Source organism: Balaenoptera ricei, chromosome 11 (genome assembly GCF_028023285.1).
Source record: "Balaenoptera ricei isolate mBalRic1 chromosome 11, mBalRic1.hap2, whole genome shotgun sequence".
NCBI classification, from domain to species: domain Eukaryota; kingdom Metazoa; phylum Chordata; class Mammalia; order Artiodactyla; family Balaenopteridae; genus Balaenoptera; species Balaenoptera ricei.
Genome location: NC_082649.1, coordinates 9,034,681 through 9,051,356, shown reverse-complemented (window position 1 = coordinate 9,051,356; position 16,676 = coordinate 9,034,681). Strand labels below are relative to the sequence as shown.

The following is a 16,676-nucleotide window of genomic DNA, read 5'->3' as shown; positions in this document are numbered from 1 at the left end:
GCAGCACGCAGGCTCTGGAGGTGCGCTCCTTTCCAGCAGCACGCAGGCTCTGGGGGTGCGCTCCTTTCCAGCAGCACGCAGGCTCTGGGGGTGCGCTCCTTTCCAGCAGCACGCAGGCTCTGGGGGTGCGCTCCTTTCCAGCAGCACGCAGGCTCTGGGGGTGCGCTCCTTTCCAGCAGCACGCAGGCTCTGGGGGTGCGCTCCTTTCCAGCAGCACGCAGGCTCTGGGGGTGCGCTCCTTTCCAGCAGCACGCAGGCTCTGGGGGTGCGCTCCTTTCCAGCAGCACGCAGGCTCTGGGGGTGCGCTCCTTTCCAGCAGCACGCAGGCTCTGGGGGTGCGCTCCTTTCCAGCAGCACGCAGGCTCTGGGGGTGCGCTCCTTTCCAGCAGCACGCAGGCTCTGGGGGTGCGCTCCTTTCCAGCAGCACGCAGGCTCTGGGGGTGCGCTCCTTTCCAGCAGCACGCAGGCTCTGGGGGTGCGCTCCTTTCCAGCAGCACGCAGGCTCTGGGGGTGCGCTCCTTTCCAGCAGCACGCAGGCTCTGGGGGTGCGCTCCTTTCCAGCAGCACGCAGGCTCTGGGGGTGCGCTCCTTTCCAGCAGCACGCAGGCTCTGGGGGTGCGCTCCTTTCCAGCAGCACGCAGGCTCTGGGGGTGCGCTCCTTTCCAGCAGCACGCAGGCTCTGGAGGTGCGCTCCTTTCCAGCAGCCCTCAGGTGTCCAGGGGAGAGTGAGCTCAACAAGATTTTCCGGGAGAAGGAAAAGGCTTTGCATCCATTCCAGGAATGGTGCCGAGCAGTGACGTCAGACTAGTAGAGCAGCTGGGATGACCAAGTCGCTGCCCGCAGGGGTGGCCGGCCCGCTCTGCCACCTCCGCCTGGTGACCTGCCTAGTTTTCGCCCCTGCAGCTGCTCCCTCTATCCAGCAGTGAGCACCCTGGGAGTCATGACCCCGGTCGCATCTGGGGCCAGCCCAACCGCAAGAAAGAGCAGGGAACTCCCTGTAGGAAGGCACAACTGGGTGTGCCCTGGAAATACCTTACTACTTTGGAATTGCTGCCTATTTCACTGTTGGAGATGAGCCTTTGAAATCACAGTGAGGAGACAAACACAGTAAAGAGAGAGGCCATTCATTGTGGTCACCTGTGGACTGGCTTAGACTCATGCTGACTCCTAAAAATTAGCCGATATCAGCTATCCCAGGAAATGAGAGTGGCGCAAGGTCACTGGGACAGGCTATTTCGGAAGATAAGAAAGAGGGCAGAAGTGGACAGGTGCTGCAGTGAACTAGACAGCAAGACCCCTTGGGATTTTAGGGTGAAGGGAAGGAAATGGAGATGCAGAGCCTACAGAAAGAGAGGTAGACTGGAACAAAAGCAAAACAAAACCCTGTATGCTCCGTAATTTTACTTGGAGTTGACTCTTTGGGGGGCAGTGGAGTATTTTGAGAAAAAAAAACCTATTATCAGAGAATTTTGCAGAACACAGAGTGGGATTAACTCAGTTTCTTCTGTCAAAATAATCCATGCAGGTACAACGGAATAAAGTCAGGGAGTACTGGAGTGAAAACAGGAAATACAAAAATCAAAGGAGATCTGGATTGGGCATGCAGACCTGCTGGTTTATCCTGCACTCATGTCCCCTTGGGCAGACAGTCAGCAGGTTTCTGCAAGCCCCTGCCTTTCTCCTGAGAGCTCAGTTTTATTGAGCACATTACATGTGCTCTCTCATTTAATTATCCCAACCACCCTGCGAAGCAGGTACTGTTGTTCCTCCCATCACAGAGATGCGGAAACTGAGGCCCAGAGAAATTTAGTAACTTGTCCAGGGTCACTCATAGAGTAAGTAGCAGAGTCCAGACTCAGATTCAGGCCAATATGACTGAAGTCTGTGCTCTTAAGTGGAAGCTTCATCACCTCCCAGGTGCTGCCTTTTCCTGGAGACAGTAAGGAAAATAAGAAGGAAGAAAGGAGCAAGGAAGGAAGGAGGAAGGAGGGGGAAGGAGGGAGGCTGTATGGGAACATTTTGAGAATTGAGAAATGGTTCTGCAGACACATTCCAATAGGCAAGGGATGCAGTTACACCAGATGCAAGAGCAAAGCTCCAGTACCAACTGGTCCAGAAAGATGAGCTTCTGGGCACGCAGGCCCCCAAAGTGTACACCACAGACTTGGATATTTTTACCCCTGGCTTATCCCCCCCCACCTTCTTGCCTCCCTTCCAAGTATTAGTAACATAACATTCTTTGATAATTTTTCCTTTTAAAGGAGATACTACTCTTACTAAAAGGTCAACCACCTAAAAATACTTTGCTCTGATTTTCCATGAGCTTTTCTGCATGACTTCTTTGCTTCAAGTCTTGCCTGGGAGAAACAACTGGAACATTTTCCACCCACAGAGAGCCGTTTTCCAGGCACTGGTGCCATGGTTTCTCTTCTCCTTGTTCCTTCCCTGCTTTACCCCCTTTGGTCTTATCAGTAACTTTCAGAAGAACCGAAAGAAAGATTTTATTTTTAAAGAGAGAAACATTGCTTTGACATTTAAAGGCAAAGGCCCTGCATTCCTTTTTAGTAAATCCCTTTACAAAAGCAAAGGCAGGGTGCAGTTGCGCGTGAGTTATTGAAATGAGAGTTTTCCTTGGGGCAGGCCCTCCAGGTGCCACGGAGCACCTACCTGTGGACAGCTCAGCAGCTGTGCGCCAGATAGAGAGCTTTGAGAGGTGCAGGTTTCCCCTGCAATCCACAAGTAGAGCGTTCTTATGAAACCTTTCGTAAGCTGAAATGGCATAAAGCAAAGAAGAAATGACCTTAAGACACATCTTGCAAATAGATGCACAAAATAAATCGAGATAAAGCATCAATGTTATTTTTGCTTTTTGCCTTTATTCTTAAAATTAAAAATCGTCTTCAAATTTCTTTCAGTTTGCGAAAACAGGTACAGGCATATCTCAGAGATATTCTAGGTTCAGTTCCAGACCATCACAATAAAGCAAGTCACATGGTATTTTTGGTTTTCCAGTGCATGTAAAAGTAATGTTTACACTATACATAGTCTAGTCTATTAAGTGTGCAATAGCATTATGTCTAAAAAACAATGTGCATACCTTAATTTAATAATACTTTCTTGGGACTTCCTGGTGGCGCAGTGGTTAAGAATCTGCCTGCCAATGCAGGGGGCACGGGTGCTGCAACTACTGAAGCCCACGTGCCTAGAGCCCGTGCTCCACAACAAGAGAAGCCACCGCAATGAGAAGCCCGTGCACCGCAACAAAGAGTAGCCCCCGCTCGCCACAACTAGAGAAAGCCCATGCGCAGCAGCGGAGACCCAATGCAACCAAAAAAACCCAAAAAAGTGTATTGCAGTGCTTGCTTCAGCAGCACATATACTAAAATTGGGACGATAGAGAGAAAATTCGCACGGCTTCTGCACAAAGGATAACACACAAATTCATGAAGCAGTCCATATTTTTGAAAAAAAAATTTAATCCTTTGAGCAGTAAAAAAATTTTTTAAATACTTTCTTGCTAAAAAATACTAACCATCGGGCTTCCCTGGTGGCGCAGTGGTTGAGAATCTGCCTGCCAATGCAGGGGACACGGGTTCGAGCCCTGGTCTGGGAAGATCCCACATGCCGCGGAGCAACTGGGCCCGTGAGCCACAGCTACTGAGCCTGCGCGTCTGGAGCCTGTGCTCCGCAACAAGAGAGGCCGCGATAATGAGAGGCCCGCGCACCGCGATGAAGAGTGGTTTCCGCTTGCCACAACTAGAGAAAGCCCTCGCACAGAAACGAAGACCCAACACAGCCATAAATAAATAAATAAATAAATAAACCTAAAAAGTTAAAAAAAAAAAAAAAATACTAACCATCATCTTTCAGTGAGTCGTAGCAGTAACATCAAAGATCACTGATCACAGATCACCATGGCAAATATAATAGTGCAAAAGTTTGAAATAGTGTGAGAATTAGCAAAATGTGACACAAAGACATGAAGCAAGCAGATGCTGTTGGAAAAATGCTGCCACTAGACTTCCTTCTCCAGTGTAGTCATCCCTACACCATGGTGCTGGTTCCCTCCTGAACAGAGTCAGCCTAACGTTTTTCACCAGTGTCATGAGTAATTTTTCATTAACACATTCTTTCACCAGACCCAGGGCACTGACAGGGGGCTGGGGGCAGGGACCTGGCTGGGGTGCTCTGGCCAGGCAACCCGAGGCCACGGGCCCTGAGGGGAGGTTGGGGTCCCTAAATACCATGTTCACCTCCATCCCAGGTGTGCCTGCAGCAAACTCTTGCCCTCAAGGTGTCAGATTCTCCTCATGTCCTATTAAACTTTCAACCTGTTACTACTTCCCAGTCAAGGAGGGTTTTTGGTTTTGGTGGTGTTTTTTTTTTTCTGCCATTAAAAATTTTTCAGTTTAAGTATGAAAAGTAGTCTGCCTTTTTTTGGTTCAAGATTTTTGATGTTTTGAGGGTATCTTTCAGGCCAAAAACAGTCCTCATGGGAAATTCTTGTAAGACTCAGGAACTTAGGAGGCCAGGAGTGAACAGTAGAAAGTAGAGGTGCCCAGGGGAGGGTGAAAGTAAAAGATGAGTTCTATTAGTTTTTAGCCTTTTCCCCTCAGGATCATCTCCTCCCATAAGGAGCTTCCTTTTAGCACAATACTCTCCTGAGTTTTTAGAACTGGGTAAAGATCATCTGATCTATCCCGGACACACCAATGCTCTTTACAAGCAAGAAGAAAAAAGGCCACAGAGGCTGAGATAGAGGTGAAAGTACTTGCTGAAAGTCCCAACACTTTCCAGGAACAGGATCAGGATGGGAATCTCCAGGTCTTAACTCTCAGCTCCTGGCAGAGCTCAGCGGAGCAGAGCACAGCGCTCTGACTTAAAAGAAGCTGTTAACTTGTCCAAGGACATTTTCAAAGAGTTCTTTATTTTATTTATTTGTTTTTTTATAATTAAAAAAAATTTTTTATTCGAGTATAGTTGATTTACAATGTTGGGTTAGTTTCAGGTGTACAGCAAAGTGAATCAGTTATACATATACATATATCCACTCTTTTTTAGATTCTTTTCCCATATAGGCCATTACAGAGTATTGAGAAGAGTTCCCTGTGCTATACAATAGGTCCTTATTAGTTATCTATTTTATATATAGTAGTGTGTATATGTCAATCCCAGTCTCCCAATTTATCCCTCCAATCCCCTTTCCCCCCGGTAACCATAGTTTATTTTCTATATCTGGGACTCTATTTCTGTTTTGTAAGTTTATTTGTATCATTTTATTAGATTCCACATATAAGTGATATCATATGGTATTTGTCTTTCTCTGTCTGACACTTCACTTAGTATGATAATCTCTAGGTCCATCTATGTTGCTGCAAATGGCATTATTTCATTCTTTTTTTTTTGGCTGAATAGTATTCCATTGTATACATATACTGCATCTACTTCATCCATTCCTCTGTCAATGGACATTTACGTTGCTTCCATGTCTTGGCTATTGTAAATAGTGCTGCAACGAACATTGGGATGCATGTATCTTTTCGACTTATGGTTTTCTCCAGATATATGCACAAGAGTGGGATTGCTGGATCATATGGTACTTCTAGTTTTAGTTTTTTAAGGAACCTCCATACTGTTCTCCGTAGTGGTTGTACCAATTTACATTCCCACCAACAGTGTAGGAGGGTTCCCTTTTCTCCAGCATTTATTGTTTGTAGACTTTTTGATGATGGCCATTCTGACTGGTGTGAGGTAATACCTCATTTTAGTTTTGATTTGCATTTCTCTAATAATTAGTGATGTTGAGCATCTTTTCATGTGCTTTTTGGCTGTCTGGATGCCAAGGACTTTTTTTTTAAGCCGAAGTATAGTTGATTTACAATATTGTGTTAGTTTCAGATGTACAGCATAGTGATTCAGTTATTTTTTTCAGATAATATTTCATTATAGGTTATTACAAGATATTGAATACAGTTCCCTGTGCTATACAGTAAATCCTTATTGCTTATCTATTTTATGTACAGTAGTTTTATCTGTTAATCCCTGGACTTTTTCATTAGTTCACCTCATTTGAGTCCTGACATTCTGAAGATTTGCTTACACAGGAATTTTTGTGTAGAAATAACCTAGTAGTTGTATTTGGCAATTTGCAAATAAGCCACTTAACTGGCATTTTATAGCTGCTGGGAAAGGAGCTCCTGCTACTTCTCTCTCTGTGATAATCAGGGAACACAGTAAGCCGGGGAAACCAAACGTCAGCTCACAACAGGAAACGCAGGGAACTCACTCTCAGGACTCCTGCACTTTACTGGCATGCCTGATGTGGAGGTAGCCACCGAATAGACACTGCAGTTTGCAAATACACCCTAAACCAGAATCACCTGACTCAGCTTATTTCATGAAAATATCAGCTGGAACCATCTCAGTCTAAAGGTAAAATTCAAAATGTGGATATATTATATATGTGTAATATAAATATATACATATATATACAGTCGTCCCTCTGTGTCCTCAGGCTCTGCATCCTGGGATTCAACCAACAGTGGATGGGAAATATTCAAGAAAAAAATTCCAGAAAGTTCCAAAACGCAAAACTTGAATTTGCTGCACATTGACAACTATATACATACCACTTACATGGTATTTACAACTATTTACACAGCATTTACATTTTATTAGGTATTGCAAGTAATCTGGAGAGGATTTAAAGTATATGGGAGGAGCATCATCCACCAGAGGGCAGACAGAGGAAGCAAGAGGAACTACAATCCTGTAACCTGGATTGGAACGAAAACCACATTCACAGAAAGATAGACAAAATGAAAAGGCAGAGGACTATGTACCAGATGAAGGAACAAGATAAAACCCCAGAAAAACAACTAAATGAAGTGGAGATAGGCAACCTTCCAGAAAAAGAATTCAGAATAATGGTAGTGAAGATGATCCAGGACCTCAGAAAAAGAATGGAGGCAAAGATTGAGAAGATGAAAGAAGTGTTTAACAAAGACCTAGAAGAATTAAAGAACAAACAAACAGAGATGAACAATACAATAACTGAAATGAAAACTACACTAGAAGGAATCAATAGCAGAATAACTGAGGCAGAAGAACAGATAAGTGACCTGGAAGACAGAATGGTGGAATTCACTGCCACAGAACAGAATAAAGAAAAAAGAATGAAAAGAAATGAAGACAGCCTAAGAGACCTCTGGGACAACATTAAACACAACAACATTCACGTTATAGGGGTCCCAGAAGGAGAAGAGAGAGAGAGAAAGGACCCGAGAAAATATCTGAAGAGATTATAGTCAAAAACTTCCCTAACATGGGAAAGGAAATAGCCACCCAAGTCCAGGAAGCTCAGAGAGTCCCAGGCAGGATAAACCCAAGGAGAAACACGCCAAGACACATAGTAATCAAACTGACAAAAATTAAAGACAAAGTATTAAAAACAACAAGGGAAAAATGACAAATAACATAAAAGGGAACTCCCATAAGGTTAACAGCTGATTTCTCAGCAGAAACTCTGCAAGCCAGAAGGGAGTGGCACGATATATTTAAAGTGATGAAAGGGAAGAACCTACAACCAAGATTACTCTACCCGGCAAGCATCTCATTCAGATTTGATGGAGAAATCAAAAGCTTTACAGACAAGCAAAAGCTAAGAGAATTCAGCACCACCAAACCAGCTCTACAACAAATGCTAAAGGAACTTCTCTAAGTGGGAAACACAAGAGAAGAAAAGGACCTACAAGAACAAACCCAAAACAATTAAGAAAATGGGAATAGGAACATACATATCAATAATTACCTTAAATGTGAGTGGATAAATGCTCCAACCAAAAGACACAGACTGGCTGAATGGATACAAAAACAAGACCCATGTATATGCTGTCTACAAGAGACCTACTTCAGACCTAGGGACACATACAGACTGAAAGTGAGGGGTTGGAAAAAGACATTCTATGCAAATGGACATCAAAAGAAAGCTGGAATAGCAATACTCATATCAGATAAAATAGACTTTAAAATAAAGAATGTTACAAGAGACGAGGAAGGACACTACATAATGATCAAGGGATCAATCCAAGAAGAAGATATAACAATTATAAATATATATGCACCCACCATAGGAGCACCTCAATATATAAGGCAAATGCTAACAACGGTAAAAGAGGAAATTGACAGTAACACAATAATAGTGGGGGACTTTAACACCTCACTTACACCAATGGACAGATTATCCAGACAGAAAATTAATAAGGAAACACAAGCTTTAAATGACACAATAGACCAGATAGATTTAATTGATATTTATAGGACATTCCATCCAAAAACAGCAGATTACACTTTTCTCAAGTGCATACGGAACATTCTCCAGGATAGATCATATCTTGGGTCACAAATCAAGCCTCAGTAAATTTAAGAAAATTGAAATCATATCAAGCATCTCTTCTGACCACAACGCTATGAGATTAGAATTAAACTACATGGAAAAAAAACGTGAAAAGCACAAACACATGGAGGCTAAACAGTACGTTACTAAGTAACCAAGAGATCACTGAAGAAATCAAAGAGGAAATCAAAAAAATACCTAGAGACAAATGACAATGAAAACACGATGATCCAAAACCTATGGGATGCAGCAAAAGCTGTTTTAAGAGGGAAGTTTATAGCAATACAATCCTACCTCAAGAAACAAGACAAATTTCAAATAAACAATCTAAACTTACAACTAAAGCAATGAGAGAAAGAAGAACAAACAAAACCCAATGTTAGTAGAAGGAAAGAAATCATAAAGATCAGAGCAGAAATAAATGAAATAGAAACAAAGAAAACAATAGCAAAGATCAATAAAACTAAAAGCTGGTTCTTTGAGAAGATAAACAAAATTGATAAACCTTTAGCCAGACTCATCAAGAAAAAGAGGGAGGGACTCCCTTGGTGGCACAGTGGTTGAGAATCCACCTGCCAATGCAGGGGACGTGGGTTCGAGCCCTGGTCTGGGAAGATCCCACATGCTGCAGAGCAGTTAAGCCCTTGTGCCACAACTATGAGCCTGCGCTCTAGAGTCCAGAAGTGACAACTGCTGAGCCTGCGTGCCACAACTACTGAAGCCTGCACACCTAGAGTCAGTGTCCTACAATAAGAGAAGCCACCACAGTGAGAAGCCCGCGCGCCGCAACGAAGAGTAACCCCCGCTTGCTGCAACTGGAGAAATCATGTGTGCAGCACAAAGACCCAATGCAGCAAAAAAATAATTAATTAAAAAAGGAAAAGAGGGAGAGGACTCAAATCAATAAAATTAGAAATGAAAAAGGAGAAGTTACAACGGACACCGCAGAAATACAGAGTATCATAAGAGACTACTACAAGCAACTCTATGCCAAAATAATGGACAACCTGGAAGAAATGGACAAATTCTTAAGAAGGTATAACCTTCCAAGACTGAACCAGGAAGAAACAAAAAATATAAACAGACCAATCACAAATAATGAAATTGAAACTGTGATTAAAATCTTCCAACAGGACTTCCCTGGTGGCGCAGTGGTTAAGAATACGCCTGCCAATGCAGAGGACACGGGTTCAAGCCCTGGTCCGGGAAGATCCCACATGCCGCAGAGCAACTAAGCCCATACGCCACAACTACTGAGCCTGTGCTCTAGAGCCCACGAGCCACAACTACTGAGCCCACGTGCCACAACTACTGAAGCCCGCGCTCCTAGAGCCCGAGCTCTGCAACAAGAGAAGCCACCGCAATGAGAAGCCCATGCACTGCAATGAAGAGTAGCCCCCACTTGCCGCAACTAGAGAAAACCTGCGTGCAGCAATGAAGACCCAACACTGCCAAAACTAAATAAATAAATAAATTTATTAAAAGAAAAAAAGAAAGAAATCTTCCAACAAACAATTTCCAGGACCAGATGGCTTCACAGGTGAATTCTATCAAACATTTACAGAAAAGCTAACACCCATCCTTCTCAAACTCTTCCAAAAAATTGCAGTGGAAAGAACACTCCCAAACTCATTCTAGGAGGCCACCATCACCCTGATACCAAAACCTGACAAAGATACTACAAAAAAAGAAAATTACAGGCCAATATCACTGGTGAATATAGATGCAAAAATCCTCAACAAAATACTGGCAAACAGAATCCAACACCACATTAAAAGGATCATACACCATAATCAAGTGGGATTTATCCCAGGGATGCAAGGATTGTTCAATATACGCAAATCAATCAATGTGATACACCATATTAACAAACTGAAGAATAAAAACCATATGATCATCTCAATAGATGCAGAAAAAACTTTTGACAAAATTCAACACCCATTTATGATAAAAACTCTCCAGAAAATGGGCATAGAGGGAAGCTACCTCAACATAATAAAGGCCATATTTGACAAACCCACAGTAAACATCATTCTCAATGGTGAAAAACTGAAAGCATTTCCTCTAAGATCAGGAACAAAACAAGGATGTCCACTCTCGCCACTATTATTCACCATAGTTTTGGAGGTCCTAGCCATGGCAGTCAGAGAAGAAAAAGAAATAAAATGAATCCAAATTGGAAAAGAAGAAGTAAAGCTGTCACTGTTTGCAGATGACATGATACTATGCATAGATAATCCTAAAGATGCCACCAGAAAACTACTAGAGATCATCAATGAATTTGGTAAAGTTGCAGGATACAAAATTAATGCACAGAAATCTCTTGCATTCCTATACACTAACAACGAAAAATCAGAAAGAGAAATTAAGGAAACAATCCCATTCACCTTTGCAACAAAAAGAATAAAATACCTAGGAATAAACCTACCTAAGGAGGTAAAAGACCTGTACTCAGAAAACTATAAGACATTGATGAAAGAAATCAAAGATGACACAAACAGATGGAGAGATATACCATGTTCTTGGATTGGAAGAATTAACATTGTGAAAATGACTATACTACCCAAAGCAATCTACAGATTCATTGCAATCCCTGTCAAATTACCAATGGCATATTTTACAAAACTGGAACAAAAAATCTTAAAATTTGTATGGAGACACAAAAGACCCTGAATAGCCAAAGCAATCTTGAGGGAAAAAAACAGAGCTGGAGGAATCAGACTCCTTGACTTCAGACTATACTACAAAGCTACAGTAATAAGGACAATATGGTACTGGCACAAAAACAGAAATATAGATCAATGGAACAAGATAGAAAGCCCAGAGATAAACCCACGCACCTATGGTCAACTAATCTATGACAAAGGAGGCAAGGATATACAATGGAGAAAAGACAGTCTCTTCAACAAGTGGTGCTGGGAAAACTGGACAGCTATATGTACAAGAAAGAAATTAGAACACTCCCTAACACCATACACAAAAAGAAACTCAAAATGGATTAAAGAACTAAATGTAAGACCGGACACTATAAAACTCTTAGAGGAAAACATAGGAAGAACCCTCTTTGACATAAATCACAGCAAGATCTTTTCTGACCCACCTCCCAGAGTAATGGAAATAAAAACAAAAATAAACAAATGGGACCTAATGAAACTTAAAAAGCTTTTGCACAGCAAAGGAAACTATAAACAAGATGAAAAGACAACCCTCAGAATGGGAGAAAATATTTGCAAACGAATCAATGGACAAAGGATTAATCTCCAAAATATATAAACAGCTCATGCAGCTCAACATTAAAAAAACAAACAACCCAATCCAAAAATGGGCAGAAGACCTAAATAGACATTTGGAGAAATGTCTCCAAAGAAGACATACAGATGGCCAAGAGGCACATGAAAAACTGCTGAACATCACTAATTAGTAGAGACATGCAAATCAAAACTACAATGAGGGCTTCCCTGGTGGTGCAGTGGTTAAGAATCTGCCTGCCAATGCAGGGGACATGGGTTTGAGCCCTGGTCCAGGAAGATCCCACATGCCGCTGAGCAGCAAAGCCCGTGTGCTACAACTACTGAGCCTGCTCTCTAGAGCCTGCGAGCCATAACTACTGAGCCCGCATGCCACAACTACTGAGGCCCGTGCACCTAGAGCCCGTGCTCTGCAACAAGAGAAGCCACTGTGATGAGAAGCCCGTGCACCACAACGAAGAGTAGCCCCCACTCGCTGCAACTAGAGAAAGCCTGCGTGCAGCAACAAAGACCCAATGCAGCAAAAAAATAAAAAATAAAACTACAATGAGCTATCACCTCACACCGATTAGAATAGGCATCCTCAGAAAATCTACAAACAACAAATGCTGGAGAGGGTGTGGAGAAAAGGGAACCCTCTTGCACTCTTGGTGGGAATGTAAACTGATACAGCCACTGTGGAGAACAGTATGGAGGTTCCTTAAACTAAAAATAGAATTACCATATAACCCAGCAATCCCACTACTGGGCATATACCCAGAGAAAACCATAATTCAAAAAGACACATGCACCCCAATGTTCATTGCAGCATTATTTACAATAGCCAGGACGTGGAAGCAACCTAAATGCCCATCGACAGACAAATGGTTAAAGAAGATGTGGTGCATATATACAATGGAGTATCAACCATAAAAAGGAACGAAATTAGGTCATTTGTAGAGATGTGGATGGACCTAGAGACTGTCATACAGAGTGAAGTAAGTCAGAAAGAGAAAAACAAATATTGTGTACTAACGCATTTTTGTGGAATCTAGAAAAATGGTACAGATGAACCGGTTTGCAGGGCAGAAATAGAGACACAGATGTAGAGAACAAACGTATGGACACCCAGGGGGGAAAGCGGGGGTTGAGGGGGTGGGTGGGTGGTGGTGGGATGAACTGGGAGACTGGGATTGACATAATACACTAATACGTATAAAATAGACAACTAATAAGAACCTGCTGTATAAATATATTAATTAATTAATTAATTAATTAAAATTAAAAAAATGAAGTATATGGGAGGATGTGCATAGGTTATATGCAAACACTATGCCATTTTACATAAGGGACTTGAGCATTCTCAGATTTTGGTATCCGTGGGAGTCCTGGAGCCAGACCCCAAGGATCCAAAGGACAACTGTATATAATATATGGCCATACTATATATGTGTATTGTAAATATATATATATATATCTTAACTTTTTATTTGAAATAATTTCAGCGTTACAGAAAAGTTGCTAAAATAGTACGAAGAACTCTCATACTCTCTTTACCCAGATAAACCAGATTTTAACATTGATCTACATGTGCTTTATCATTCATTCTCTCTTTATATGTAATTATTATTATAATTTATAAATATTAATATAATTTATATAACATTAATATTAATATAATGAGTGGGTTACATACATTATTCCTCTTTACCCCTGAATGTACCAGTGTTTGCCTGAGAACAAAGATACCCTCTTATGTAACCACAGTATAGTTATGACATTCAAGACATTTAACAGTGATGTGATATTGTTATCTAATCTACAGTTCATAAAATATGGCTATAGTGTATCCCAAAAGTCTTAGTGCAGCTTTAAGCTATTTAATGTTTTAATAAAAGGAAAAATGTTCTCCTCACTGCAGATACCATTCATGAGAACCTTCCTACCGACTTATACTAAAAACAAACCATTTTCTCCATAAATTATTTATTGATCTAGCTATTTTTAGTTTGTTTATCACCTAGCACTGAAAGCTTCTAAATACCTGTTTATAAATCCAGGAAGATATTCTGACAATCCTGCTGGTATCAAGTTGATTTGAAAGATGTGATATTTTATTATAAATGCAATTAATCAATAGGAAGTTAAAAAGGTAAAATATAGGCTTTAAAGTTTTAGCAGGATTTGGGCTTCTGGGGTACACAAGAATGAAAATGTGGACTAGGAATGTTCTTTATGAAAGTTACCCCAGTGCCCATAAGGCTAGGAAATGCACGGTTAACAGCCGCACCAGAACCCAACAGCAAGAGTCGCTAACCAGGGTACAGCACCATCTTGTTGCAATGTTCTTCCCTCTTAAAGCGAAGGGGAAAGTGATGTTTTCCACTGGGAGGGTGTGTGTGTGTGTGTGTGTGTTTGTAGTCATTTCATAATAATGTAACACAGAATTGTAGCAATACCACCTATTTACCCTCAGGCACACTGGATCTTACCTCCCTTTCTTCAGAGATGTCTTACCAAGTCAAGGCTTCCCCCCAACAATCAATCACTCTCTCTCTCTCCTCCTCTTTCTCCCCCTCTCCCTCTGTCACCTTTCCCTCCCTCTCCATTGGCTTTTTTCCTTATGACCTGGAGCCTACTCAAGTCTTTCCCCGGGGGCCAAATCCAGGTACACCTCACCTGGAGCAGGCTGGAGCGGTGGGTGTCGTGCCTGGGGGGAGGTGGAACTGGACCGTGCAGGGTCAGAGACAAGGGACCGAATGGACACATGAGGAAGGAGCTACCACGTGAGGAGAAAGTGAGGCCTTCAGTCCAGAAGGAGAGAGCCTGGGTTGATGGGAGGAAGTTAAAATTAACTTTATAAAATCCCCCACGTAGAGACAGTGTACGGAGAGAAACAATACATCAAAGGACATAAATACATTTCTGGCTACTAATAGCTATTTGCTAAATGTCTTATTGTCTAAAATAGACTCTCACGAATAAGAGTTTACTTTTACTTATTTGTAGTGCCTTGAGCCCAGGTAGTGTCCTGATAAGAGACATTACAGAGAATTCCCATCCAGCATTCCTTCCCCCAATTAACTAGCTTTAAAAAGAAGAAAGGGAGAAGCTACAAAGGGAATTTTAGTTTTCCAGCTCTAGGCAAAAACTGCCGGGTTGGGGTCAATTGGTTTCACCTCCCTCTGACCGTCTTCTTTGCTTGGGAGGTAACTGGGCAGATTGGGTTTCAAAAAGTCATACTCTCAGAGCCAGTCCAGGTGGCTGCCGCCGTCTGTTGATGACAGCAGACACTAATGCTGATGAGGAGAATGGAGAGAGAAGGGCCTCACCAGCGACCAAATAACGCAACAACTCAAGTTAAGAAGGAAAAATAGGGTAGCAGTATGGTTCTCTCCGTTGTGGGCAATCAGGGCAGTGCGGACTCAGGGGTCCTGCGAGGCACACGCAGCGTGCCGGTCATGTTGCTGGAGAACTACAGATCAGAATGATCCCCAAGTGCACGGCTTTATTGAGCACGTCTGCAGCTGTGTTTTATTCCAACAGCACCGTCACTTTACAAGTACTGCCCTGTGGAAGCCTCACAACAACCTGAAGTGGCTTTTGAAATCATGTCATACGTGAGAGGAGACTAAGGTTCCGAGAGATCATGCAACTTTCTCAGGCTCATAAGTGGCAATAATAGGTGGGAACAGATGGAGGATTCTGACTCAAAAGCCCTCGTTCTTTCCCACTAGTATCTAGGAAGCTGACACGATGATGTAAAAGCAGCCACACTACCCCACACGCGCCTTCCGTGAATTTCAGACGGAGGTGCACTTTTCCTTCTCAAAAAGTTTCAGTGGTTTTCCTCTGCCTGTAGGATAACATTCAAATTTATGTGCCTGGTATCTGGTGTGTGTTTACGTTTCAGTCTTACCTTCCACTGTCTCCCACTTCAGCCTCACCTGTCTGTAACTCACTTCACATATCCTGATCCCCCCACCTGGGTTTCCGTTGTTCTCCCACCTGATCTATCCATGTCCACCCTTTTCCTCTTCATTATGGGCCACCACTTCTGCCTTTAAAAACATCCTTCAAGGCCTGTCCTTGTTGCCAAATCATCTGTGGAGCTGCCCCTGAACTTCCCAGTCGCCAGGGGTCTCTTCCTTTGCTGAAATGCTGTGACATTTAGCCAGCACCTCTCATTGGACACTTGCCAGATGCAACCTTGGATTTTATATGAGGGTCCCATTTAATATGACCAACTTGAGCCTGGGCCATGCATAGCAAATGCCATCCAGGGAGCTTGGGCCCGGGAAGTCCCCAAAGGACGTGTAAATTAGGAAGCGCCTGGCACAGACCTGCCGAACATGACACCACAGGGCTGGGAAGGAACCGCTATGCAGAGTCCAAGCAAAGGATGAGGAACCAGAGGTCAGCAGACATTGGAGGCCAGAGAGGAGCAGCACTGGGAATCAAAAACTCAGGTTAAAACTTAGATATTAAAACCCTGCATCAGATTTAGTGTGACTGAGCTGGAGATCTACCTGGGGATGCCAGGTAGAACTTTTAGAACATGCTTGGACATGCTTTCTAGGAGTCCACAGAATCAGCAAGTGAGAGATTTCTCTTATTGCGATAGACATTCTTCAAAGAATTCATGGCAATGAAACAAAGCCAAATAGGGTTCCTCACTCAAAGCTTTTCAAAGTCTTTAACATGCTTGTGTGAATTGTGAATCTCTAAGACAGGGATGTTGAAGACAAGTTTTATCGAACTCACTTGTCCAGCTAATTCTTTTTCTCAGGAGCCTCTCCCAGTGAAGGCTCTGCAGCACACACTTAACACGCGCTATTTACATTTAGTCTGACCCATGTTCCACTGTGGTTTAAAAAACAGATAAGCCTGGGAAGTTTTAAAGAGATTGGGCCTTATTTTACCAAACTTATCATTGTATAAAAAGCCATATTTATTGGTAGCTTTGGACAAAAGGATGACCCCAGACTGGATTAGTAACAGCTAAGATAACCGTCGAATTTTTTGAGGTATACGTCATAAAACTGGAACCTCAC

At 42.5% G+C, this 16,676-nt stretch overlaps 1 non-coding gene across 1 annotated transcript; it reads left to right on the top strand.

Moving 5' to 3' along the window:
• Nucleotides 1–3,355: 3,355 nt before the first annotated feature.
• On the top strand, nt 3,356–3,463 carry LOC132375465 (U6 spliceosomal RNA). Its single transcript, XR_009506015.1, has one exon. It is a non-coding gene; the product is annotated as a U6 spliceosomal RNA (small nuclear RNA).
• The last annotated feature ends 13,213 nt before the right edge of the window (nt 3,464–16,676 follow it).